The 25,862-nt window shown below is 44.8% G+C and overlaps 1 protein-coding gene across 1 annotated transcript in view; it reads right to left on the reverse strand.

Annotated features, from left to right (window-relative positions):
* Window positions 1-25,862, reverse strand: part of LOC115466343 (butyrophilin subfamily 1 member A1-like) — a 494,943-nt gene that overhangs the window by 936 nt on the left and 468,145 nt on the right. The gene's annotated exons all lie outside the window — the stretch shown is intronic.

Below are 25,862 nucleotides of genomic sequence, written 5' to 3' on the forward strand. Positions count from 1 at the left end.
AAACAAGTCTCCTCATTGGTCCCTCATGTTCCCATAGCACAATGCAGTAGTTCAGCAGCTCACTACGCCCCTGGACCCCATAGTCTGGTGGAGTCCTCAATAAACTCATTACTGTTTAGACTTAACTTTCAAGGACGTGCATGTGACAAAGTGGACCCCAGTCTTTGAAAGACCATGTTTTAAATTAATTTTTCTTTAAGGTGCCACCTGCATGTCATTTGCCATATGACACATTTCCTGTCCTCTGAGCTCTGTAATGAGACTGACTGTGTCATGTCTCACTGTTCTGTGACTGGCAGCTCAGATCATTTCACTTCATAGTAACATCAAACATATAAATGGCGAGTGACCGACTCACTCGCAAATGCGCAGTAGAGACTTCCCTCTCTGTCCCGCCCCCGCGTCAATACGTGATGACGGTGGCGGCACAGAGAGGGAACCTGCGCAGGGGAGGGAGAGAGGGAGGGAACCGCTGTCGCTACCGCTCCCCCCCCCCCAAGGTCGCCGCCACCGGTCCCCCACCCAGAGTCACCGCCGCCACCCACACTCCACCCGGTCCGGGCCCTCGTTTCGCTATTGAACAGCGCCAGAACGCAGCACACAGCTCAGCTGAGCTCCCGTCGGCCTTCCTTCCCTGCCTGTGTCCCGCCCTCACCGACGTTACGTCACACGAGGGCGGGACACAGGCAGAGAAGGAAGGCCGACGGGAGCTCAGCTGAGCTGTGTGCTGCGTTCCAGCGCTGTTCAATAGCGAAGCGAGGGCCCGGCACGGGTGGAGGGGTGGCGGCGACTCTGAGGGGGAGGGGCAGCGGTGAGCTCAGCAGGGGGGGGGGGGCGGCCTTGCAACGGCGAGGGGAAGGAGCCTTTGAAACCCCCCTTCCTATACTAGCCCATTTTTACGGGCTCAACGGCTAGTATATACATAGTAAATGATGGCAGATAAAGACCTGTACAATCCATCCAGTCTGCCCAACAAGATAAACTCATTTTACACGGTATGTGATACTTTATATGTATACCCAAGTTTGATTTGTCCTTGCCTTTCTCAGGGCACAGACCGTAGATGTCTGCCAAGTACTGTTTTTGTACTAAGTTCTGAAGCTAACATTGAAGCCCCTTAAAATTTACACTCCAGCCCATCTCTATCTATTCAGTCACAATCAGGGCGTAGACTGTAGATGTCTGTCCAGCTCCTGTTTTGTTTCCAATTTCCGGCGTCGCCGCTCAATCTCCGCTAAGATTCCACGGAACCATTCCTTCTAAACAGGATTCCTTTGTGTTTATCCCACGCATGTTTGAATTCCATTACCATTTTCATCTCCACCACCTCCTGCGGGAGGGCATTCCACATATCCACCACCCTCTCCGTGAAAAAATACTTCCTGACATTAGTCCTGACTCTGCCCCCCTTCAACCTCAATTCATGTCCTCTAGTTCTACCACCTTCCTGTCTCCGGAAAAAGTTAATTTGTGGATTAATACCTTTCAAATATTTGAACGTCTGTATCATATCACCTCTGCTTCTCCTTTCCTCCAAGGTATACATGTTCAGGTCAGCAAGTCTCTCCTCGTATGGTTTGCAACGCAAATCCCATACCATTTTCGTAGCATTTCTTTGCACCGCTTCCAGTCTTTTTACATCTTTAGCAAGATACGGCCTCCAAAACTGAACACAATACTCCAAGTGGGGCCTCACTAACAACTTGTAGAGGGGCATCAACATCTCCTTTCTTCTGCTGGTTATGTCCCTCACTACGCAGCCTAGCATCCTTCTGGCCACGGCCGTCGCCTTGTCGCATTGTTTCTTCACCTTCAGATCCTCTGACACCAACACCCCAAGGTCTCTCTCCTGAGCTGAGCTTACTAATCGCTCCCCTCCTATCTGGTATCTGTCTTTTGGGTTTCTGCACCCCAAGTGCATCACTCTACACTTCTTGGCATTACATTTTAACTAGATATTCAAGAACTACCAGAATTAATTACACATTATCTCAGCAAAATATGTATGTTATATAATTTTTTTATATTTTTATTTTGCAGTGCTCAGTATTTGTTGTTGTGCTAATCTCATTTGTCACGGTAACAAATCAGCACTTCAACTGGAAAACATCACAGCACATGCCTACCTCCCTTCTCCACCCTAATTAAATGCTGTAACTTATAAAATACAGGAACTGATATTATTGTCCACTTATCTCAGATCCATAAGGCTTATGGTGTGATAAAGATGAACAGTAGAGCCCTCGTAGTGTTGTGCTGCTGCTAGCCGTGACACTTAATCATCGTGATTTAAAACCAGTTCTGAAGAACTGCCAGACCCTCGACCATTCTTCTAACTTTCTCATCGTTTCTACTCCCTCCAGGGTATCCACTCTATTGGCTATTTTCGTGTCATCCGCAAAAAGGCACACCTTTCCTTCCAACCCTTCAGCAATATCTCCCATAAATATTTTAAACAGAATAGGCCCCAACACCGACCCCTGAGGAACTCCACTGCTCACCTTCCTTTCCTCTGAGCGGATTCCATTTACCACCACCCTCTGCCAACTGTCGGTCAACCAGTTTCTTATCCAGTTCACCACTTTCTGTCCTAAGTTCAACCCTTTCAGCTTATTCACAAGTCTTCTGTGGGGGACCGTATCAAAGGCTTTGCTGAAGTCCAAGTAGATTACATCTAACGCATGTCCCTCATCCAGTTCTTTGGTCACCCAGTCAAAAAAGTCAATAAGATTCGTTTGGCAGGATTTTCCTTTGGTAAAGCCATATTGCCTCGGGTCCTGTAACCCATCGGTTTCTAGAAAGTTAACTATCCTTTCCTTCAGCAGCGACTCCATTATATTTCCTACCACTGACGTCAGACTTACCGGTCTGTAGTTTCCCATTTCTTCCCTGTCTCCACGTTTGTGAAGAGGGACCACATCCGCTCGTCTCCAATCTCGGGGAACCTCTCCCTTCTCTAAAGATCTATTAAATAAATCTTTAAGAGGTCCCACCAGGACCTCTCTGAGCTCCTTCAGTATCCTGGGATGTATCCCATCCGGCCCCATAGCTTTGTTCACCTTCAGATTCTCCAGCTGTTTATAAACTCTTTCTTCCGTAAACGGCGCAGTATCCACTCCATTCCCAGATGTTCCCTCGGCAGCCAACCGCAGTCCTTCTCCAGGATTTTCCTCCATGAACACCAAAGAGAAATAATTGTTAAGCACATTTGCTTTATCTTCATCATTCTCCACATAGCCATTCTCATAACCTTTCAGTTTCGCAATTCCATTCCTATCTCTTCTCCTTTCTCCAATATATCTGAAAAAAGTCTTGTCACCTCTCTTTACATCTTTAGCCATTTTTTCTTCCGCTACCCGTATTTCCCTCTTCGCTTCTTTCAGTTTAATCCGATAATCTTTTCCGTGATCCTCTCGTTGCATTCTTTTGTATTTCTTGAACAAAGCCTCTTTTGCTCTTATTTTTTCAGCTACTTGTTTGGAGAACCTTATAGGCTTCCTGCTTCTCTTGTTTTTGTTTACTTTCCTCACAAAAAGATTAGTTGCCATATTTATAGCAGCCTTTAGCTTGGACCACTGTTTTTCCTCTTCTCCTACGCCTTCCCACACCAACAGCTTCTTCTTCAAGTATTCCCCCATTTTATTAAAATCAGTATGTCTGAAATTCAGTACTTCAATTATTAAATCTAATTTTTATCACTTGGTAATTTTGCAGAGACTTCACTACAGACCACATGGAATGTGTCCTTCTACAGCTGATGTGATCAGACTATTAAACATCACTAAACATTGGCATCTCCATTATCCAATAATATCAACTTATTGAAGAACACATTTTTAGCTTTGTATGACATTTTCTCCACAGATGAACAGGGGAGATGTGGGCAGACATCATGGTGATGTCATTGATGGAAACAGTGTGCCGGTGCTCTCCTCCAGCTCAGAGAAGCCTTTGAGACTCCTCTGGACATGTATGAGTGTTCTCATATCAGCACCAGTGGTTTCTCTAGGCAGAAATATTTGGGGTGGCAACAGGTAAACAAGCTAGGAATGGGGGGGGGGGGGATTTAAGTGACATTTTTGTACATCATAGCCACTACCACATCAAACCCACCTTCTCCTACACTTTTATTTTTATTTGTATGAAGTCTTTATTAACAGTTCTGGCACAGAGGAAAAACAGAAACAAGCAACCATGTGTAACAAAAGAGTCTGCCAGGTTAAGCATATGCAAGAAATATGGGTAACAATACAAGGTCAAAACAGGGTTCCCTCTAGCCCCAACCAGGCAAAAAAGTTACCATATAGAACTTCAAAACTATTTAAAGACTTTACATAATAAGAAAATTTAACCCTCAACTACCACCTCCTAGGCCCTCCCCCCTCTTCAAAAACCCAGAAGGTGCAAACCCCCCGCCCAGGTATAGTCCAACACAGTCCGAGCAAGGAAATTTCAAGCAGAACAGTGAGAACTAAAAGGCGCCCAGATGACTTCCCATTTATGTATCTGATGCCTAAGCTCTGCTATTAAGCACTCCATTTCACAAAGGTACCACAGCTTATTGAGCCACTTCACCAGTGGAGGGACAGATTGTTGCTTCCAGTGTGCTGCTGTGAGCACTCAAGCAGCACACATGGCGTGTCGTACCAAAGTAGCTTGAGGAGATTTTAACCCTGGGACCTTCTTGGGAAAAAGGAAAAACATTGGCGACCAAGGGATGGGGTGTCCCAACCACCTCTGTAATCTATATTCAACTGCTTTCCAAAAAGCACGAATTTTAACACAAGCCCACCACATGTGGCTCATTGTACCAATTTATCCACAACTCCTCCAACACATACCCGAAAAGCCCGGGTAAATGCGTCAAAGGCGAGCAGGTGTTAGGTACCAATGAAACAATACTTTTACAGCATTCTCTTTAAAAGGTACATAAAGAGACACCTTCACCAGTGCCCTTTCCAATACCCCCCACTCATCCTCTCCTAACTCCAAGCCCAGCTTGTACGCCAATTCTGTCTATGCAATGTGTATGTTGGAGATTGTAAACACAAGTGTTTATACAAACAGGTGATCAAGCCTCTCATGGACTTGGAGTCCTCACACAGGTCCTCCAAAAAGGACTCTTCCCGTAGAATTGCAGAGCGAATAGTAGCCGAGGAAAGAAAATGGGATATCTGAAGGTAAGCATACCTATCTTTTGACACAAAAAGAAATTCCTCCTGTAAGGAGGGAAAAGTTAGAATGGAATCCTCATTGAAAAATTGTCCCCAAGTCCTCTGACCCTCTGAATACCAGCAGGCGAAGATCCTCTGACCATTGTCAAGGGGGAAAAGAGCATTGAAGGCTATGGGTGAAAGATGTAACAAGATGCAGGCCTGACTAAGAAACAGACTATCCCAATAATGAAAGGTGGTGTAAATCAAAGGCCACAGCCCCTCCCCAAGATGTCTATGTTTACTTGGGAGCCACATAAGAGCACTGTTCCAAGTGTACCCAGAGTTTGTAGGGCTGTGCCTGGTACCATTCTAAAGCTGCATGCGCTCGAGCTGCTGTGTAATACTAGTAAAGTTTGGGGATCCCCAAGCCCCCCCCCCCCCCGCCTCTTGTCTTGGTACAGGAAAGATCTAGGTAAACGCGGAAGCCTACTCGACAAAATAACACGTATTGTAATGGTATCAGTTTATTATCGAAATGTGTAGCATGATGTTGTGTTGGATCAGATACATATATATACACCAATATATTTGTGTAGCTTTTAAATATATATATTTGACACTGCAGCAGAGAGAATAGTTTCATTTCAAGCCCCTCTCTCCCCATCCCTTTTTCTGGGAACTTCTGATAGCAGGGATAGTTAATTACAAACACTTAACAAACACAAAAGAGCTTCTTCTGCCCTCCCACCTAACAAAAGCTTGACTAAGGTGGGCACCTGAATACCCCATTGAAAACAAAGAACTCAGAGGAAAAGCATAAACAGGACATTTGCTTGTCAAAGGTATACCTGCCCCTCCCATCAGCTTTCAGACATGTGCAGAAAGGAAGGACTTGTAATGTGTATCTGCTCCAGAGACTGAGCAGGAAGCCCTGTACATCAAAAGACCATTTGCCAGCAAAATCCAGACAGCAAGTCTCGTGATGTCATAAGACATGAGACCAAGACTCAGGGGTCGTGTGCAGACATGAGACCAAGATACCACAATGCTTTGCAAATGCCCAAGGGTCGTGTGGAAACCAGGACAAAGATCCACATGGCATATCCTCCTGCAGCTTGCAAGATATAAAAGCAAAAGCTGTTTCCCAAGGGTCTGATTCTCTTCAGCTGCAAGCAACTCAGATCCACTCACTGCAGAAGCCCTGATGCCTTGCTCCTCAACATGTGCTCATCAATCAGCTGGACAAAAAAGAAAAAAGTGGAAAAACACAACTTCAAGAGATCAATCCGAGACAAGGGGTGAGATGCTCCAGGAAAACTTTATTAGGGACCACAGCATGCTTGTAACAAGGACTTGTAAGTTAACCTACCTGCTACTTTGTTCTATTTTATGCACAAATTCTCTGTTCTAAGATCCTTTTAAAAACCTACCTCTCGTGTGCAATTGTATATTAAATCAACCTTTTTGAAGCTAAAAATATGGTCTCTTTGTGTTCTGAGTATATGGTATCTTTTATATATACTTAGTTTATTTAATTTATTGCAATTATCACCTTTGGTGATTGGTGGAGAAATTAATATCCTAAAACTTATAAATACGACACCTGCTCTTAAATTATAAACAGTAGTGAGTGCTCTAGAGCTCTTTCCCCCAAGATAAATCATTTCTTGTAACAGTATAAAATGATCTTGTAGCTTAGAGAGAAACCCCCTGGACATCTTCAAGGGAAGAACTTGAAACAAGTAGAGTAAGTGGAGAAGGATATTCATCTTAACTGTAGTTATATGGCCAAACCAGGAGAGGGCTAGGTCTTCCCCAATGATCAAGATCTCCAATGATAGCTCTAAGCAGGCCCGTATAGCTCGCTGAGAATAAATCAGAGAAGCGTGAGGTCAGGAGTACCCCCAGATAGCGAAGCCCCCTTGTGGCCCAACGGAAGGGAAAGGAGGCCTGCAATGAGTCCAATAGCTGCTTAGGTAAGGTAGCATTCAAGGCCTCCGATTTATTCATGTTGATTTTAAACCCAGATACAGCTAAGTACTCATTAATAACCTGCAAAAATTTAGGGAGTGAAGTTAATGGTCGAGTAATAAACATCAGTACATCGTCCACAAAAAAGGCCAGCTTATGATTTTGATTTGCAAAGTGGATACCTGAGATATCAGGATTCAAGTGCACTTTCAACACGAAAGGTTCCATAACCAATCGCAAAGAGCTTTGGAGATAGAGGGCACCCCTGATGAGTACCTCTAAACAAGAAGAACACAGCAGTGTTTCCCCCATTTATTCTAACATAAGATTTAGGAGAGTTATAAAAGGCCTGAATCCAGCCACAAAGAGAAGGGCCTACCCTAAAGTGTTCCAAAACCCGATACATAAATGGCCAATGGAGCCTGTCAAAAGCCTTCTCTGCATCAAGACTAAAAAGGCACATAGGGGTCTGGGCATGTCTAGATAAATATAACAGATCTACGGCTCTTCTAATGTTATCCATGGCTTGACGATGAGTTACAAACTCCAAATGGTCGGGGTGTATAAGAGATGGCAAAACAATTGCAAGGCGATTTGCGAGTACCTTTGCTAGGATCTTAACATCTGCATTAAGAATGGAGATGGAGCAGTAAGAGGCACATTCAGTGCGGTCTTTATCTGGTTTTGGAACTACCGCAATCCAGGCCTCCATCATAGAAGGTGGCAAGATTGCCCTGGTTCGGACTTGATTGAGTAAATCAGCAAGAAGAGGGGCCAACTCTGGGGCAAATGTCTTGTAAAATTCGTTAGGCAAGCTGTCTAACCCAGGTGACTTCTAGGCAGGGAGACCTTTAATAACCTTTTGAATCTCCAATGGAGTTACCGGCCTGTCCAGATCAGCTTGTTGTACAGGGGATAGTGAAGGCAGGTTGCAGAAAGCTAGGTATTCCGAAATAACCTCTTGAGTGGGCTGAATCTCCTGCAAGTATGATTGATAGAAAGTTTGGAAGTGCAGGCGTATCTGAGAGGATGTGTTCAGAGCATTGACCTTACCGTCCCGGATATGCACAATTGTGCGGTCAACCCTTTGTTTGCGCAATCTAAGGGCAAGGGTTCGTCCCGGTTTGTTAGTAAATTCATAAGAACACGCTTTCTGCTGTGCCTGCACCAAACTTAATTGCTCTGAGTAAATGGTGTCTAGTTGGAGCCTAACGGCACGTAATTCCTGAATGGATTCAGGGGACCACCTGGCCTTGTGATCAGCCTCCAAACGTTGAATTTTATCTAGATAGCTAGCGAGTTGCATCCTTTGGAGATGGGCACGCCTGCTGGCCAGTTGTAAAAAATATCCCCGAGCCACGGCCTTCATGGCGTCCCAGACTACATTCAAAGGAGGCCCTGAATCAATATTATGTTCCAAATACTCTTTTACCATTGCTCTGTAGCCTCCCACCACCTCCGCCTCCTGCAACAAGCGAGTGTTTAGAGTCCATCGCCTGTCTTTTTCCTTCATAAAAGAAGATAGTGAGACCCAAACCAGTGCATGATCTGATATACTGATATTACCAATACCAGCGTCCGGACCCCCTTCAACCAATCTAGAGTCCAGAAAGATATAATTAATGCGTGTGTAGGAGTCGTGTACAGGGGAATAGTAAAAATAGTCTGCAGGTGAGAGAGATGCCAAACGTCCAAAGATCCCAGAGAATGTATGAGGGAGCTCAGGGCAGAGTATATCTTAAAATCTACACCAGGAGACCCACGGGAATGATCAAGATCAGGGTTTAGCGTGGCGTTAAAATCGCCGCCCATCACTAAGGTGTCTCGAAGAAATGGGGCCAGAGCCTCTCACGCAAATGGGCATAGAAAACACCCTGGTGATCATTGGGTGCATATATGAAAGCCAAGGTGACATCCACCCCATCAATAGTAATATGTAAAAATAGGAAACACCCAACTGGGTAAGGTTACCATAAGGCTCCAGAAAAAGGAGGACACATTGATCCAGCCCGGGTTTTGCTTCCATTGAAATCAATGGAAGTAAAACCCAGACTGGCTCAATCTGTCCTCCTTTTTCTGGAGCCATATGGTAACCCTACACCTGGGTCCCGTTTAATCTTAACAACCTGAACTGGCAGAGACGAATGTATCAATATAGCCACCCTGCATTTCTTAGAAGAATCAACAGGTGAGGTAAAGCAAGCAGTGGGGTAGCAAGGATGAGAGAGGAGCCTTTTGTGGACATGGTGAAGGTGTGTTTCCTGCAAAAATACAATATATGGTTTAAAGTGCATCAATTCTCTAAAAAGGTTTTGACGTTTCTGAGGCATATTTAAGCCTTTTACATTATAGGACAAGACTTTCAAATCAGCACTTATCTCCTGATGCTAAGTCCAAGTATAAGCAATACATATAAATCCAATTATTTCCTCCCCAGACCATGTTGGAACTTCTAGGACTCCAATAAGTAATGAAGCAGAAGAACTCCCCCCCCCCCCACACACACACACATACACACTACCACTACTACTACTACTACTACTATTTAACATTTCTAAAGCGCTACCAGGGTTGCGCAGCACTGTACAATTAACAAAGAAGGACAGTCCCTGCTCAAAGGAGCTTACAATCTAAAGGACAAAAAGTGCAGTCAATCAAGATTGAGGCAGTCTAGATTTCCTGGATAGAGGTACAATGGTTAGGTGCCGAAAGCGACATTTAAGAGGTGAGCTTTGAGCAAGGATTTGAAGATGGGTAGGGAGGGGGCTTGGCGTATGGGCTCAGGGAGTTTATTCCACGCATAGGGTGAGGCGAGGCAGAAAGGGCGGAGTCTGGAGTTGGAGGAGGTGAAGAAGGGTACTGAGAGGAGGGATTTGTCCTGTGAGCGGAGGTTACGGGTAGGAGCGTAAGGGGAGATGAGGGTAGAGAGGTAGTGAGGGGCTGCAGATTGAGTGCATTTGTAGGTTAGTAGGAGAAGCTTGAACTGTATGCGGTACCTGATCGGAAGCCAGTGAAGTGACTTGAGGAGAGGGGTGATATGAGCATATCGGTCTAGGCGGAAGATAAGACTGGCAGCAGAGTTCTGAACGGATTGAAGGGGGGATGGATGGTTAAGTGGGAGGCCAGTGAGGAGTAGGTTGCAGTAGTCAAGGCGAGAGGTAATGAGAGAGTGGATGAGAGTTCGGGTGGTGTGCTCAGAGAGGAAAGGGCGAATTTTGCTGATGTTATAGAGAAAGAAGCGACAGGTCTTGGCTGTCTGCTGGATTTGCACAGAGAAGGAGAGGGAGGAGTCGAAGATGACTCCGAGGTTGCGGGCAGATGAGACGGGGAGGATGAGGGTCTTATCGACTGAGAGAGAGAGTGGAGGGAGAGGAGAAGTGGGTTTGGGTGGAAAGACAATGAGCTCGGTCTTGGACATGTTCAGTTTCAGGTGGCGGTTGGACATCCAGGCAGCAATGTTGGATAAGCAGGCCGATACTTTGGCCTGGGTTTCCGCAGTGATGTCTGGTGTGGAGAGATAAAGCTGGGTGTTGTCAGCATAAAAATGATATTGGAAACCATGAGATGAGATCAGTGAGCCCAGGGGTGTAGATTGAAAAAAGAAGGAGTCCAAGGACAGATCCCAAGACCATACCCATAACCCTCCCCAACCCACCCACTCAAGGTACACCAGACAGCAGGTATAAAAACCCCCTGAATGGGATAGTGAGAAACTGACCCACTACACCCCAGGCAAACCCACCCACATACATCCTCACCCCCACACGCCATTCCCCATACACAAACTAAGTAACACCCACCCATTGCCCCCCTACGTACTATCTCACCATGCAACCCCGTACAAAGTACCACGCACTCACACAACTAATTGTAGAGGTCGGCCCCCCCCAAATGCCCCCCCCCGCAACATACACATCCCAAGTCCAAAGCTTATTCCATTCCACTCCCATACTACACAATTCAACCTGACTCAAACCCATTCACTAACGGGCAAATACCCGTCTACATACACACACTGGCACACCCAACCATCAGGTTGTGAAAGGGAAGTTTCCTCCTCCCCACACGAGTCATTCCATTATACTAGGGACATAAACAGTCCTGTCCACATATAAGAACCAAGTCATTGCTCCACCACCATTGCTGCACCTTTCTCCACATTCTTCTTAGGGATGCAGAAACCCTCTGCCAGCACTGAAGTTTGGCTTTTGTTGTGGGAGCTAGCATGGTCGGGTGGGTGGTGGACACAACCAGTCCTGCTGCGTGTAGAAGCTTCCAGGCACCCACCAGAGACCGCACCAAATGATGTTTACCCTGCTTCATCAGCCTCTGTTGCTGCAGCGTGAATTGTGAGAGATCCTGGAAACAGCAATCCGAGAATCATTGTACTCCAAATTAGGGGTCTGTCAAGCACGGGAAAGTATAAGCTATCTGCAAATTTAACAAAACATACAGTTATATCTCGTGGCTTGTTATCTGCACGCTGACCCAAGGATCGGTGAGCTCTTTCAATTTCAATTGGGGGTGAGCACGGTTCAGATTCCAGTCTAGCAGAGAGGAGACAAATTATGGCCGGGACATCCTCAATTTGCCCACCTTCTGGTACACTTAGAAACCGGAGGTTTTTCCGATGACCCCTATTTTCCAGGTCGTCCAACTTATAAGATAACTCAGCATACCCGCCTCCCCAGTTCTTGAATACTGGAGGTTTGGGTCGAAATCAAATCTGCATGCTCATCTAACTTCAGTTCAATATTATTATTATTATTATTATTATTATTAACATTTGTATAGCGCTACCAGACGCACGCAGCGCTGAACATCTGACATAGAGAGACAGTCCCTGCTCAATAGAGCTTACAATCTAAAAATAATACAAACAGACAAGATAATTAAGGGTGAAGGAAGTACTGGGTGAGAAGGAACAAGGGGAGGTAATTGAGTAGTAGCTATCCTCTACTCTCCCCTCCAGCTTGTTGAGGTCCATGCTTAATGTAGCTATGCGGTCCAAAATTTCCTCCTTAGAGGTTCTTATATCTGCTCGTATCCTGGATAGAAGTTGCCGCAGCTCACTAGAGATACCCATTTTCGAGGGAGGCAGCTGCAACTCTGCTAGTGATAATGCGGAGTCTGAGTCAGAAGGGGAGAGCCGCACCGGTGACCCATGGCGCCCAGAGGCCTTACCTCCCGCTCATCTCGGCGAGTGATCAGTGTCCTTTTTCTATGAGGAAGTGGATTTACTCATAGTCCTCAGAGATCTGGAGGCCAACTCTGTTAAAGTTCAAAAGAAAAGCCGATGGAGGTAAATAAAGCAGTATATATTTCTGTGGCTGGGCAAGACAGAAGGAGCTAGGCTGCCTTATCATGCAGTGATGTCACTTCCTCCTCACCTTCTCCTACACTTTAAAATTAGCAATATAAGATAGTATAGCCCTTTAGGTGTAGCATGATATGATGAATTTCAGAGTTATACTGATTTTGCTGAAATCACATATATATAAAAATATTTGGCAGAATTCTTTGAAAGTTACTTGCTCGGAAAACAGACCTGGCTCTACCCTCTCCCTGAAAACCAATGGTAGCCTGAAACAAAAAGACTATTAAGAGGACTACCAGTGTAACAAAGGTTGGCTAGGAAGATAATGAAAAGTAATCACCACCATTCTCCAAAGAACAGAATCTGTATACTGACAGCAATCACAGAGACTGAAGTTAACAAAGACGCACATCTACTTGAAACTACCAGACCAGGACCACCTAATCTGACAAAAGAAAGCCCATCTACATGAAACTCACAGACAATGACTCTTTAAATCTTGTCAAGTATAGGTGTATACCACAGCAGATGGCCAACCAGGAACCCTTATGATGTAATTTAAACAGGTGACCAGCTACCTTAATCCTTCTCAAAATCCAGATATAACCAGTTTTCAGCTATCCCTAAGTTTTCATTGGATCGAATACCCCCCACCTGATGCCTATGGCCCAACCGGAAATTATGAAAAAACAGAACCCTCTCAGTCTGCCATCTTTCTTTTCCTTTACCTCTCTAGACCTTTACTGAATCTCTGTAAACTAGGCCAGGCTCCAGCAACAACTCTGCAACAAGAAAACATCTTTTCCAGCAAGGATCACCATAAAACCTCCTTCACACTCCAGCCAGCAGCAGAAAGAATTAATCTGAGCCCCAATCACAGTGAGTTATTCTTAATCTAGCCTAATTAATAATTCAGACTTTCTAACAATATTTATCTTGTGGCACATTTCACTTGTGTAAAATCCCTAAAAACTGCCTTCTAACATTGTATTACCTGTATCGTAAATAAACATTGTTAGTAAAAATCTGGTCCTTATGTTCTGAGCACACTTCCTTAAATATTATAGAGAGCAAGTTAATGCAATTCCCCACTTATATTCTTTTACATAAGAAACCCTCTCCACTCCAGCCAGTTACAGCTACCAGGTAAAACCACCATAATTGGTAGCATCATTCAACAAATTCTTCTGTGTGAGAGTGAAATCTCTGCAGAACTGAACAAAATCTCAATATAAACCCTGCCTCTCCAGTTCTGTTTCACAGACTCCATATTACCAAACAATGGAGATCTATCCTCTTTACAACTCATCATACAAAAAATATTCAAATTGTGATTATCACCTCAGGAACAGTACACACCCCTTCCACTGCCAGACACTTTATTTAAAGCAGATGGGTTTTTGTTTGTATGGAGAACTCAGAGAAATTCTGGTGGGACTTCTTAAGGATTCATTTTATAGATCTCTGGAGATGAGACAGGTTTCATGAGATGGGAGACGACCAGATGTGATCCCTCTTCACAAAAGTGGGGTCAGGAATCTCTCGACATGAAAGTATACACAAGCATTCCACGAAGCTGGGGACGGAACAATTTACAACACAGGAAGGAAACAGGGAATAGCAAATAAAAGGGAAGGGAGAACTGGATCTTCACCAGCAAACTTCTTATGGAGTATTATAGGTCTGGTGGAATAGCCAAGTATATATGGCTAATTAAAATTTTTTAAAGGAGGATTCAGCTCTGATATCGCAAGGGAGGGAGCTCCAATGGAAGGGAGCAGTGAAATAAAATGCACAATGCCTAGTTGATTCAAGGATGGCCTGTTTAGGATTAGGGAGGAATAAACAAAAATCATTTTTGCCAAAAATATTCCACGTAGTAAAAAAGGAGGAAGGAGACCAAACAACAGCCGGCATGGTTAAAAAGTGAGGTGAAGGAAGTTATTAGAGCTAAAAGAAAATCCTTCAGAAAATTGAAGAAGTATCCGACTGAAAATAATAGGAAACAGCATAAGGAATGGCAAGTCAAATGCAAAGCGCTTATAAGGAAGGCAAAGAGGGACTTTGAAAAAAGATTGCATTGGAGGCAAAAACACATAGTAAAATATTTTTTTATAGATATTAAAAGCAAGAATCTGGCAAAAGAATCGGTTGGACCACTAGATGTCTGAGGGGTAAATGGGGCACTCAGGGAAGACAAAGCCATAGCGGAGAGATTAAATGAATTCTTCGCTTCAATCTTCACCGAGGAAGATTTGGGAGAGATACCGGTGCCACAAATGGTACTCAAAGCTGACGAGTCAGAGAAACTGAATGAAACCTTTATAAACCTGGAGGATGTAATGGCACAAAATTGAAGAGTAGCAAATCATCAAGACCGGATGGTATTTATCCCAGAGTACTGATAGAATTGAAAAATGAGCTTGCTGAACTATTTTTAATAATATGTAATTTATCTTTAAAATTAAGCATGGTACTGGAAGATTGGAGGGTGGCCAATGTAATGCCGATTTTTAAAAAGGGTTCCACAGGAAATCCAGGAAATTATAGACCGGTGAGCCTGATGTTGATGCTGGGCAAAATGGTAGAGAACAAAATTACAGAGCATATTCAAAAGCATGGATTAATGAGACAAAGCCAACATGAATTTAGTGAAGGGAAACCTCACCTCACCAATCTATTACATTTCTTTGAAGGGGTGAACAAACATGTGGATAAGGGTGAGCTGGTCAATATTGAGGGGCATAATCGAACGCGAACGCCTATTTCCATGGGCGTCTATGTCCGACAACGGGTACGTGAAGAGGAGGGACAGACCGTATTTTCTAAAAAAAATGGACGTCTTTTTTATTTTTCGAAAATAAGGTTTGTACGGACCAAAATGCCATGGATTTGTTTGATTCTGAGTTGGGCGTTTGTTTTTTTTAGCGATAATGGAAAATAAAAACGCCCAGCTCAAAAACGTCCTAATCAGAGCCATTTGGTCATGGGAGGGGCCACGATTTGTAGTACACTCACCCCCCAACATGCCAGGACACCAACTGGACACCCTAGAGGTCAGTGCGGTGGACTTCAGAAACAGCTCCCACATGCATAGCTCCTTTATGACGGGTGCTGAGCCCCCAACCTCCCCTCCCCCAAACCCCACTACCCACAAATGTACAACACTACCATAGCTCTTAGGGGTGAAGGGGGCACCTACATGTGGGTACAGTGGGGTTTGGAGGCCTCTCATTTACCAGCACGTGTTACAGGTAGGGGGGATGGGCCTGGGTCCGCCTGCCTGAAGTGCACTGCGGTACCCACTAAAAGTGCTCCAGGGACCTGCATACATACAGGCCTCTAGGACTTGGCACACCAGTTGACACCTGAAGACTAATGTCTCCGAAAACGTCCTTTATTGGAATAAGCACCTTTACTCACAGTTAACTGCAGATCAGAGGTTGTGCCCCACTGGCAAAGAGTCTCCCTGGTACTGAGATTAGCAGTAGGTCCGAGCTGGCAGAATGCTGTACAATGCCCTCTTTCAGCAACATTCAAGGTACAAACTAGGTTCTGTAACGTGGCTAACACATGAAAGGGATCTAAAACCGGCTTACAAAAATGGCCACTACCTCATGGACTACCGGAAACAAAAGAGGGCACACTGTGACCCAGTAAGCAGAGGGAAAAGCACCATGGGAGTAGAGCCTACCAACTACCAACATCGTGAGCATTGAACACAAGCTAGTGGAATCGCGGAGCCCAATACCCTACACCCACCACAATGCATTGCTGATGTGAGTCTGCAGTGCCCCTAACATAAAAGGTGTCACACTCACCCGAGACCCACATCCAGTGGCGTACCAAGGGGGGGGGGGCGGTGGGGGCGGTCCGCCCTGGGTGCACGCCGCTGGGGGGTGCAGCGGCGCACGCCTGCTCCTCCGAATTCGCTAAATTTTGTTCGTTCGCTGCAGCTCCCTCTGCCCCGGAACACATACTTCCTGTTCTGGGGCAGAGGGAGCTGCAGCAAACAAACGAAGTTTAGCGAATTCGGAGGAGCAAGCGCGTGCCGCGGCACCCCCCCCCCCCAGCGGCGTGCACCCGGGGGGGTGTCATTTCGCCGGAGAGGGGGAGTGTCATCTAGCGGGGGGGGGGGGGGGGCGCGCTGCACCCGGGCGGGGGCCATCCAGGGCAGGAACGCCACTGCCCACATCAGAACCAGGGAAAGGCTGTCGGAGGATAGAACACATTCTGCTGTCATTGAGGTGGGTACGGAATTTGAGGCTGGCAAAAAAAGTTTGTAAAGTGGGTTTCTTTTGGTGGGAGGGGGTTAGTGACCACTGGGGGAGTCAGGGCAGGTGATCCCCAATTCCCTCCAGTGGTCATCTGGTCAGTTGGGGCACTTTTTTGGGACTTGTTCGTGAAAAAAAAGGGTCCAAAAAAAGTGACCCAACTTCACGGTAAAAACGCCTGTGTTTTTTCCATTATCAGCTAAAGACGCCCATCTCTGCTCGGCCGATAACCACGCCCCAGCCCCGCCTTCACCACGCCTCTGACACACCCCCATCAACTTTATTCGTTCCCGCAACGGAGTGCAGTTGAAGACGCCCAATATCGGCTTTCGATTATACCGATTTGGGCACCTGCGAGAGACAGACGTCCATCTCCCGATTTAGGTCGGAATATAGGCGTTTTTCTCTTTCGATTATAAGCAGGATTGTGTATCTGGATTTTCAAAAGGAATTTGACAAAGTACCTCATGAAAGACTCCAGAGGAAATTGGAGAGTCATGGGATAGGAGGTAGTGTTCTATTGTGGATTAAAAACTGGTTAAAAGGTAGAAAACAGAGTAGGGCTAAATTATCAGTATCCTCAATGGACAATGGAGTTCCCCAGGGGTTTGTGCTGGGACCATTGCTTTTTAACATATTTATAAGTGATCTAGAGATGAGAATAACTAGTGAGGTCATTATATTTGCTGAAGACACAAAGTTATTCAAAGTTGTAAAATCACAAGAGGATTGTGAAAAATTGCAAGAGGACCTTACGAGACGGGGAGACTGGGCATCCAATTGGCAGAAGATGTTTTATGTGAGCAAATGCAAAATGATGCATGTGGGAAAGAGGAACCCGAACTATAGATACGTGATGCAAGGTTCCACATTAGGAGTCACTACCCAGGAAAGGGATCTATGTGTCATCCTACAGGGATGTTGTAGAGAAGTCCCACCTCCAGTCAGGTAGCCCCTGTGCTACCTTGGAGGAGGGAGGTCTCCTAGAAGGACAGCATCACCCTGGTGAAGTAGGAAGTACTCCTGTAGCCAGGACCTGCCCACCAGGGGATGTATTATCCTTTCGCACCGAGGATATATCTCCAAATGTTGCCCGGGAGGGAAAGGTTAGGACAGCTGTTGTACTTGGTGATTCGATCATTAGGCATATAGATAGCTGGGTGGCTGGTGGACGTGAGGATCGCCTGGTGACTTGCCTGCCTGGTGCGAAGGTGGCGGACCTCACGCGTCACCTAGATAGGATTTTATATAGTGCTGGGGAGGAGACGGCTGTCTTGGTACATGTGGGTACTAATGACATAGGAAAATGTGGGAGAGAGGTTCTGGAAGCAAAATTTAGGCTCTTAGGTAGAAAGCTGAAATCCAGATCCTCCAGGGTAGCATTTTCTGAAATGCTACCTGTGCCACGCGCAGGGCCCAAGAGACAGGCAGAGCTCCAGAGTCTCAATGCGTGGATGAGACGATGGTGCAGGGAGGAGGGCTTTAGATTTGTTAGGAACTGGGCAACATTCTGGGGAAGGGGGAGCCTATTCCGAAAGGATGGGCTCCATCTTAACCAGAGTGGGACCAGGCTGCTGGCATCGGCGTTTAAGAAGGAGATAGAGCAGCTTTTAAACTAGAAATGGGGGGAAGGCCGACAGTCGCTCAAAAGAGCATGGTTCGGGATAAGGTATCTTTCAAAGATATCACCATAACAGGGAAGATAGAGTATCCTGATAGTGAGGTTGCAAAAGAGATTGTAGTAGATCGGGTATCCTTAAATAACAATAAAAATCAGACAAAAGATTGCCAATTAATACTGTCAAGTACTAAGCATGATGTACTTAGGAACAACAAACATAGTTTGAAATGTCTATATGCGAATGCCAGGAGCCTAAGAAATAAGATGGGGGAGTTAGAATATATTGCACTAAATGAAAAATTAGATATAATAGGCATCTCTGAGACCTGGTGGAAGGAGGATAACCAGTGGGACACTGTCATACCGGGGTACAAATTATATCGTAGTGATAGGGTGAATCGGATTGGTGGAGGGGTAGCATTGTATATTAACGAGAGCCTTGAATCAAATAGATTGAAAATTCTGCAGGAAACAAAACACTCCTTGGAATCACTGTGGATTGAAATTCCATGTGCAAAGGGGAAAAGGATAGTGATAGGAGTGTACTACCGTCCGCCTGGCCAGGACGAACAGACGGATGCGGAAATGTTAAAGGAAATCAGGGACGCAAACAAACTGGGCAACACAATAATAATGGGGGATTTCAATTACCCGCATATAGACTGGGTTAATGTAACATCTGTACACGCAAGGGACATAAGATTTCTTGATGAAATCAAGGACAGCTTCATGGAACAGCTAGTTCAGGAGCCGACAAGAGAAGGAAAAATACTAGACTTAGTCCTTAGTGGTGCTCATGATCTAGTGCAGGGGGTAACGATACGAGGGCCGCTTGATAACAGTGATCATAATATGATCGGTTTTGATATTGGCATTGAAGGAAGTGAAACTAGGAAATCAAGTACGCTAGCGTTTAACTATAGAAAAGGTGATTACGACAAAATGAGAAAAATGGTGAAAAAAAGACTGAAAGGAGCAGCTCGCAGAGTAAAAAACTTGCGTCAGGCTTGGATGCTGTTTAAAAACACCATCCTGGAGGTTCAGGACAAATATATTCCACGTATTAGAAAAAAGGGAAAAAAGACTAAACGTCAGCCGGCATGGCTAAACAGTAAGATAAAGGAAGTCATTAGAGCCAAAAAACAATCCTTCAGAAAGTGGAGAAGAGAACCAACTGAAAGTAACAGGATAGATCATAAGGAATGCCAAGCCAAATGCAAAGCGGAGATAAGGAGGGCAAAAAAGGACTTTGAGAAGAAATTAGCGTTGGAAGCAAAAATACATAGTAAAAAATTTTTTAGATACATTAAAAGCAGGAAACCGGCCAAAGAGTCGGTTGGGCCGCTGGACAAAAATGGTGTTAAAGGGGCGATCAAGGAGGACAAAGCCGTAGCGGAGAAATTAAATGAATTCTTTGCTTCGGTCTTCACCGAGGAGGATTTGGGGGGGGACACCGGTGCCGGAAAGAATATTTGAAGCGGGGGAGTCGGAGAAACTAAACAAATTCTCTGTAACCTTGGAGGATGTAATGGGTCAGTTCAGCAAGCTGAAGAGTAGTAAATCACCGGGACCTGATGGTATTCATCCCAGAGTATTAATAGAACTAAAAAATGAACTTGCGGAGCTACTGTTAGAAATATGCAATCTGTCCCTAAAATCGAGTGTAGTACCGGAAGACTGGAGGGTAGCCAATGTTACTCCGATTTTTAAGAAGGGTTCCAGAGGAGATCCGGGAAATTATAGACCGGTGAGTCTGACGTCGGTGCCGGGCAAGATGGTGGAGGCTATTATTAAGAATAAAATTGCAGAGCATATACAAAAACATGGACTGATGAGACAAAGTCAGCACGGATTTAGTGAAGGGAAGTCTTGCCTCACCAATCTAATGCATTTTTTTGAGGGGGTAAGCAAACATGTGGACAATGGGGAGCCGGTTGATATTGTATATCTGGATTTTCAGAAGGCGTTTGACAAAGTGCCGCACGAAAGACTCCTGAAGAAATTGCAGAGTCATGGAATCGGAGGTAGGGTATTATTATGGATTAAGAACTGGTTGAAAGATAGGAAGCAGAGAGTAGGATTGCGTGGCCAGTATTCTCAGTGGAGGAGGGTAGTTAGTGGGGTCCCGCAGGGGTCTGTGCTGGGTCCGTTGCTTTTTAATGTATTTATAAATGACCTAGAGATGGGAATAACTAGTGAGGTAATTAAATTCGCCGATGACACAAAATTATTCAGGGTCGTCAAGTCGCAGGAGGAATGTGAACGATTACAGGAGGACCTTGCGAGACTGGGAGATTGGGCGTGCAAGTGGCAGATGAAGTTCAATGTTGACAAGTGCAAAGTGATGCATGTGGGTAAGAGGAACCCGAATTATAGCTACGTCTTGCAAGGTTCCGCGTTAGGAGTTACGGATCAAGAAAGGGATCTGGGTGTCGTCGTCGATGATACGCTGAAACCTTCTGCTCAGTGTGCTGCTGCGGCTAGGAAAGCGAATAGAATGTTGGGTGTTATTAGGAAGGGTATGGAGTCCAGGTGTGCGGATGTTATAATGCCGTTGTATCGCTCCATGGTGCGACCGCACCTGGAGTATTGTGTTCAGTACTGGTCTCCGTATCTCAAAAAAGATATAGTAGAATTGGAAAAGGTACAGCGAAGGGCGACGAAAATGATAGTGGGGATGGGACGACTTTCCTATGAAGAGAGGCTGAGAAGGCTAGGGCTTTTTAGCTTGGAGAAGAGACGGCTGAGGGGAGATATGATAGAAGTGTATAAAATAATGAGTGGAATGGATCGGGTGGATGTGAAGCGACTGTTCACGCTATCCAAAAATACTAGGACTAGAGGGCATGAGTTGAAGCTACAGTGTGGTAAATTTAAAACGGATCGGAGAAAATTTTTCTTCACCCAATGTGTAATTAGACTCTGGAATTCGTTGCCGGAGAACGTGGTACGGGCGGTTAGCTTGACGGAGTTTAAAAAGGGGTTAGATAGATTCCTAAAGGACAAGTCCATAGACCGCTATTAAATGGACTTGGAAAAATTCCGCATTTTTAGGTATAACTTGTCTGGAATGTTTTTACGTTGGGGGAGCGTGCCAGGTGCCCTTGACCTGGATTGGCCACTGTCGGTGACAGGATGCTGGGCTAGATGGACCTTTGGTCTTTCCCAGTATGGCACTACTTATGTACTTATGTACTTATACGTTGAAACCCTCTGCTCAGTATGCAGCGGCGGCTACGAAAGTAAATAGAATGTTAGGAATCATTAGGAAAGGAATGGAAAACAAAAATGAACATGTTATGTTGCCTTTGTATCGCTCCATGGTGTGACCTGACATCGAATACTGTGTGCAGTTTTGTCACTACATCTCAAAATATTTATAGCAAAATTAGAAAAGCTAGAGAGAATGGTGACAAAAATGATAAAGGGGATGACACAACTTCCCTATGAGGAAAGGCTAAAGAGGCTAGGAATCTTCAGCTTGGAGAACAAGAGGTCTATAAGTGGAGTGGAATAAGTAGGCATGAATTGCTTGTTTACTCTTTCCAAAAATACTAGGACTAGGGGCACGCAATGAAGCTGCTAAGTAGTACATTTAAAACAAACCATGGAGAAGATATTTATTTACTCAATATATAATTAAACTCTGGAATAGAATAAAATAAAACAAAGAAAAGAAAATAAGATACCTTTTTTATTGGACTAACAATACATTTTTTGATTAGCTTTTGAAGGTAGCCTATCTTCGTCTGATCTGACGAAGAAGGGCTACCTTCTAATCAAAAAATGTATTAAGCTAGTCCAATAAAAAAAGGTATCATCTTATTTTTTTTTTGTTATATTTTATTCTACTTCTATTGATTACCTTTAAAAGTGGACTAACACGGTTACCACACCTCTCCATGAAAAACTTCACTGGCTTCCTATCAGAGAATGAATTAACTTCAAAGTCCACACTTTAATCCACAAGATTATCCACGGTGAATCCCCGGACTATATGCTCAATCTGATTAACCTTCCAGCCAGAAAAATGTCTGAATCTTCGCGAACTTACCTCAACCTGCATCACCCCAAATACAAAGGACTCAAGTACAAAACCTATTACGGATCCAACTTCTCCTTCTTAGGCAGCCAACTAACCAACTAATCTAACCAGCACTTCCGGTACCTCAGATGTAACTGTGTGCTCACCCAAAATCAGGTGTTTGTAGTCTGCCCTGTATGTGAACACACTACAAGTTACCGGAAATGTAGTAGAATCATTATCCTCGTCTTCCGTTCTCGAAGAACGGAAGAGGAAAATTAAACTAAATTTTGGATTCTCCCTTGTGGGTTCCCACAAAACTCAGTCAGCTGCAGGGTTCTTTTCAATGCAACAAAATAGTATTTATTTTAAATTCTTGCAATGCAACCACAAAATAGATTAAAGACAAACCTAAAAAAAATATAAAATAGATCCCACAATTTAGGTACAAGAATAACCCTTTGTGTTTAAAAAGAAATACAGACTCGCTTCTTTTCTCTTTACAGCAGTGGCGTAGCTACGTGGGGCCTGAGGGGGCCCGGGCCCCCGTAGATTTGGCCCTGGCCCCCTGCCCCACGATACCCTTCAACCCCCCTCCCGCCACCAACTCTCCCCCGCCGTCGCCGCCCGCCCCGTCGCCGCAAATACCACCTTTCTTGAAGAGAGAGTTCCTTCCGCGCTCGAGTAGCGCCTTTCTTCAACGAAGTTCCGGCGATCAGCTGTTTCGACGCCGGCAGCGTCGAAACAGCTGATCGCCGGAACTTCGTTGAAGAAAGGCGCTACTCGAGCGCGGAAGGAACTCTCTCTTCAAGAAAGGTATCATTTGCGGCGACGGGGCGGGCGGTGGCGGGAGGGGGTTTGAAGGGGATCGTGGGCAGGCCGGCAGGGGGGGGGGGGTCCGATGTGGTGGTGGCAGCGGCGGCGGCGGCTCGGGGGGGGGCGGCTAAACAGTGCCCCCCCACCTCGGGCTCTGGCCCCCCCTCCTGGCGAGGTCTGGCTACGCCCCTGCTTTACAGGTATTCTTACAGCAGAACCAGAACAGACATCAGATAAGTATTATGTTTTTGTTGTCATTAAACTCTTCCCCTGTTTTAACAATTCTTTATACTCTCTTAAAGGATGTTTCTCCGGACTTTGATACTTTGTTTTACCCTTTATGTTTTGCAGGAAACGTCTTCTCCCCCCCATTCAGAAACAGGTAAGTATTTGGTTTGGGTTTTTTTTTCTTTTCTCTTCTCCCCTTTTTTTCCCCTTTAAGGTAAGTAACACCCACTTTCCCCTTGAAACTCAGTCCCAGTATCTCAGTCATTTAGCTGTCAGTGTCTCAATTCCTTTTGTTCCAAGCGTGCCGGTGAAATCTTTCTTGCGTCGGGGCCCTTGTAGTCTTCTGAAATGCACGGCTGGCTCTTCCTCCGGAAAACCCTGTCTGCTCTGGGTAACGGCAGAAATTCTGCCTGCTAGGAAGATTTTACACTGTGGTCCTCTGATTATTAAAATTAAAATAAGTACAGTTGTTCCCTTTCTTTCAGGTCTTCTCCTTTTCTAACTCTTTTTCTGTCCCTAACTAATACTAGTGTAATAGTGTTAGCCAGTCAAATGCACTTTCACTACTCTTTCACAGAACTTTACACCACTTTACATTCCTTTCAGATAGTTCTATGCTGTTTACTAGCCACCCTATTAATTGAACAATTAACTCCTAAAACAATACTATTTTAAATTCCAAAATTCATCAACTATTACACCCCTACTATATTCCCAAACACCCCCTTTTATAACTCACACCTCGCACCCCTTACAAACCCAATTACTATTAATCCTATTTCCTAAACTTAATAAATTTTAACCAAACTTCCCCACTAAACCACTACAACCCTCTCAATCATACACTATTCTCTAATTATTTTTTCCTTCAAAATTTCTCAAATTCCTCCACTTTTACCCTCCAAACACCTTTCACTCTCTCCCCTCACACACAACACACCTCTCTCCTTGACTGACCAACACCTTCTGACCAACTGCCTCAACCACCGTTTCCAGGGAGACCAGCGCTGGCTTGCCATTCCGAGATCAGCTCAGCCAATCACTATCCCTTTTAAACATTCCAAGCTGGCTAAACTGACCTGTGGAATGTTGGCCAGCGCTGCTACAGCTCCATTTAAAAAAAAATAAAACCCCATAGATTTTAATAGAAAAATCATACTAATTAAACAAAATCACCTTAAAATTTACTCAAATCACTTCAAACTTGACCCAAAAATTAAACTCCCTATTCCCTATCCATCCCTGTTTTTCAATTTTAAAAATCCCAAATTCTGACGTCCGCCTTCAAACAAATTATTCTAGACCCCTCTAAAATTTCCAGATCCAATTAAAAACTATCCCAAAAATTTCCAACTCCCCTCCCGGACCTACCCTGTCGAATTAAAAAAATTAACCCTTTCCTAACCCTATTAAACCCACTCCTGTCAAAAACTCCTATTTTAACAACAAAAATTAAAAAACTAAATTACTACAAAAATCCTAAAAAATTCCCCAACCCCAAAACCAAAAACAGAATTTAAATTCAACAAAACCCTGATTTTTAAAAAAATCAAAACCCCTATTTACTCATTTTAAAAATACATAAATTAAAATTTTGTGTCAAAAGACCCCTTACCTTGACCGGGATTTTCCCCTCACTCGATCCCTGCCTTTGGTTTCGGTCCTTGACGTCCTCACGCGAAAACGGAGACAAAAATTAAAAAGCTCCGAAGCCGGGCCCAAAATTTTGGCCCCGGCTTTGCCCTAAACGCAAAAATGCGCGTTCGCGATGTGTGCATGAGGCGCTCCAATGACGTCTTCTTCTTTCTCCGGCGCTTGCTGCCTCGCTGCTCCTCCATCGCCAACCTCTCAGGGCCCAACACTACACGGCGAACTCCGTTGGGTCCCGAAAATCGGCGTCTGCATGTCTCCGAGTTCGGGGACGTGCCCATTCGTCCCCGAACTTTAAAACCACGACACCTTCGGCCCAAAACCACGGGCAACGCTGCCTAACCCCGGAGCACTTCTCCTGCGCTCCCGTCACCAGCATGGCCTCCCGACGCCCCGAAAACCCCAATCGGCCCTCGGAACAGCCCCAGAACAACTCCAAAAGAGCCACCCCAACCCGGACCCAGGGAAGTATTTATTATTATTTTTTTTTAATTTATAACCCTATGTTACACTAACATAACTAACCACTCCAGCTCTATAGTCATCTTTCCACAACTATCAGCCTATACATCTTCTCTCACCCCTTATCTTGTTGCATCACTAATTATATTTGTTAACCTGGAATAGCTATGCCATAGCTAGTCTCTGTAAGCCACATTGAGCCTGCAAATAGGTGGGATAATGTGGGATACAAATGTAATAAATAAATAAATAAACTCTGGAATGCTCTCCCCAGACCTATCCGATCAATCAATGACTATCTACCCTTCCGGAAATCTCTAAAGGCCCATCTGTTCAAGCAAGC

Source organism: Microcaecilia unicolor, chromosome 3 (genome assembly GCF_901765095.1).
Source record: "Microcaecilia unicolor chromosome 3, aMicUni1.1, whole genome shotgun sequence".
NCBI lineage: Eukaryota > Metazoa > Chordata > Amphibia > Gymnophiona > Siphonopidae > Microcaecilia > Microcaecilia unicolor.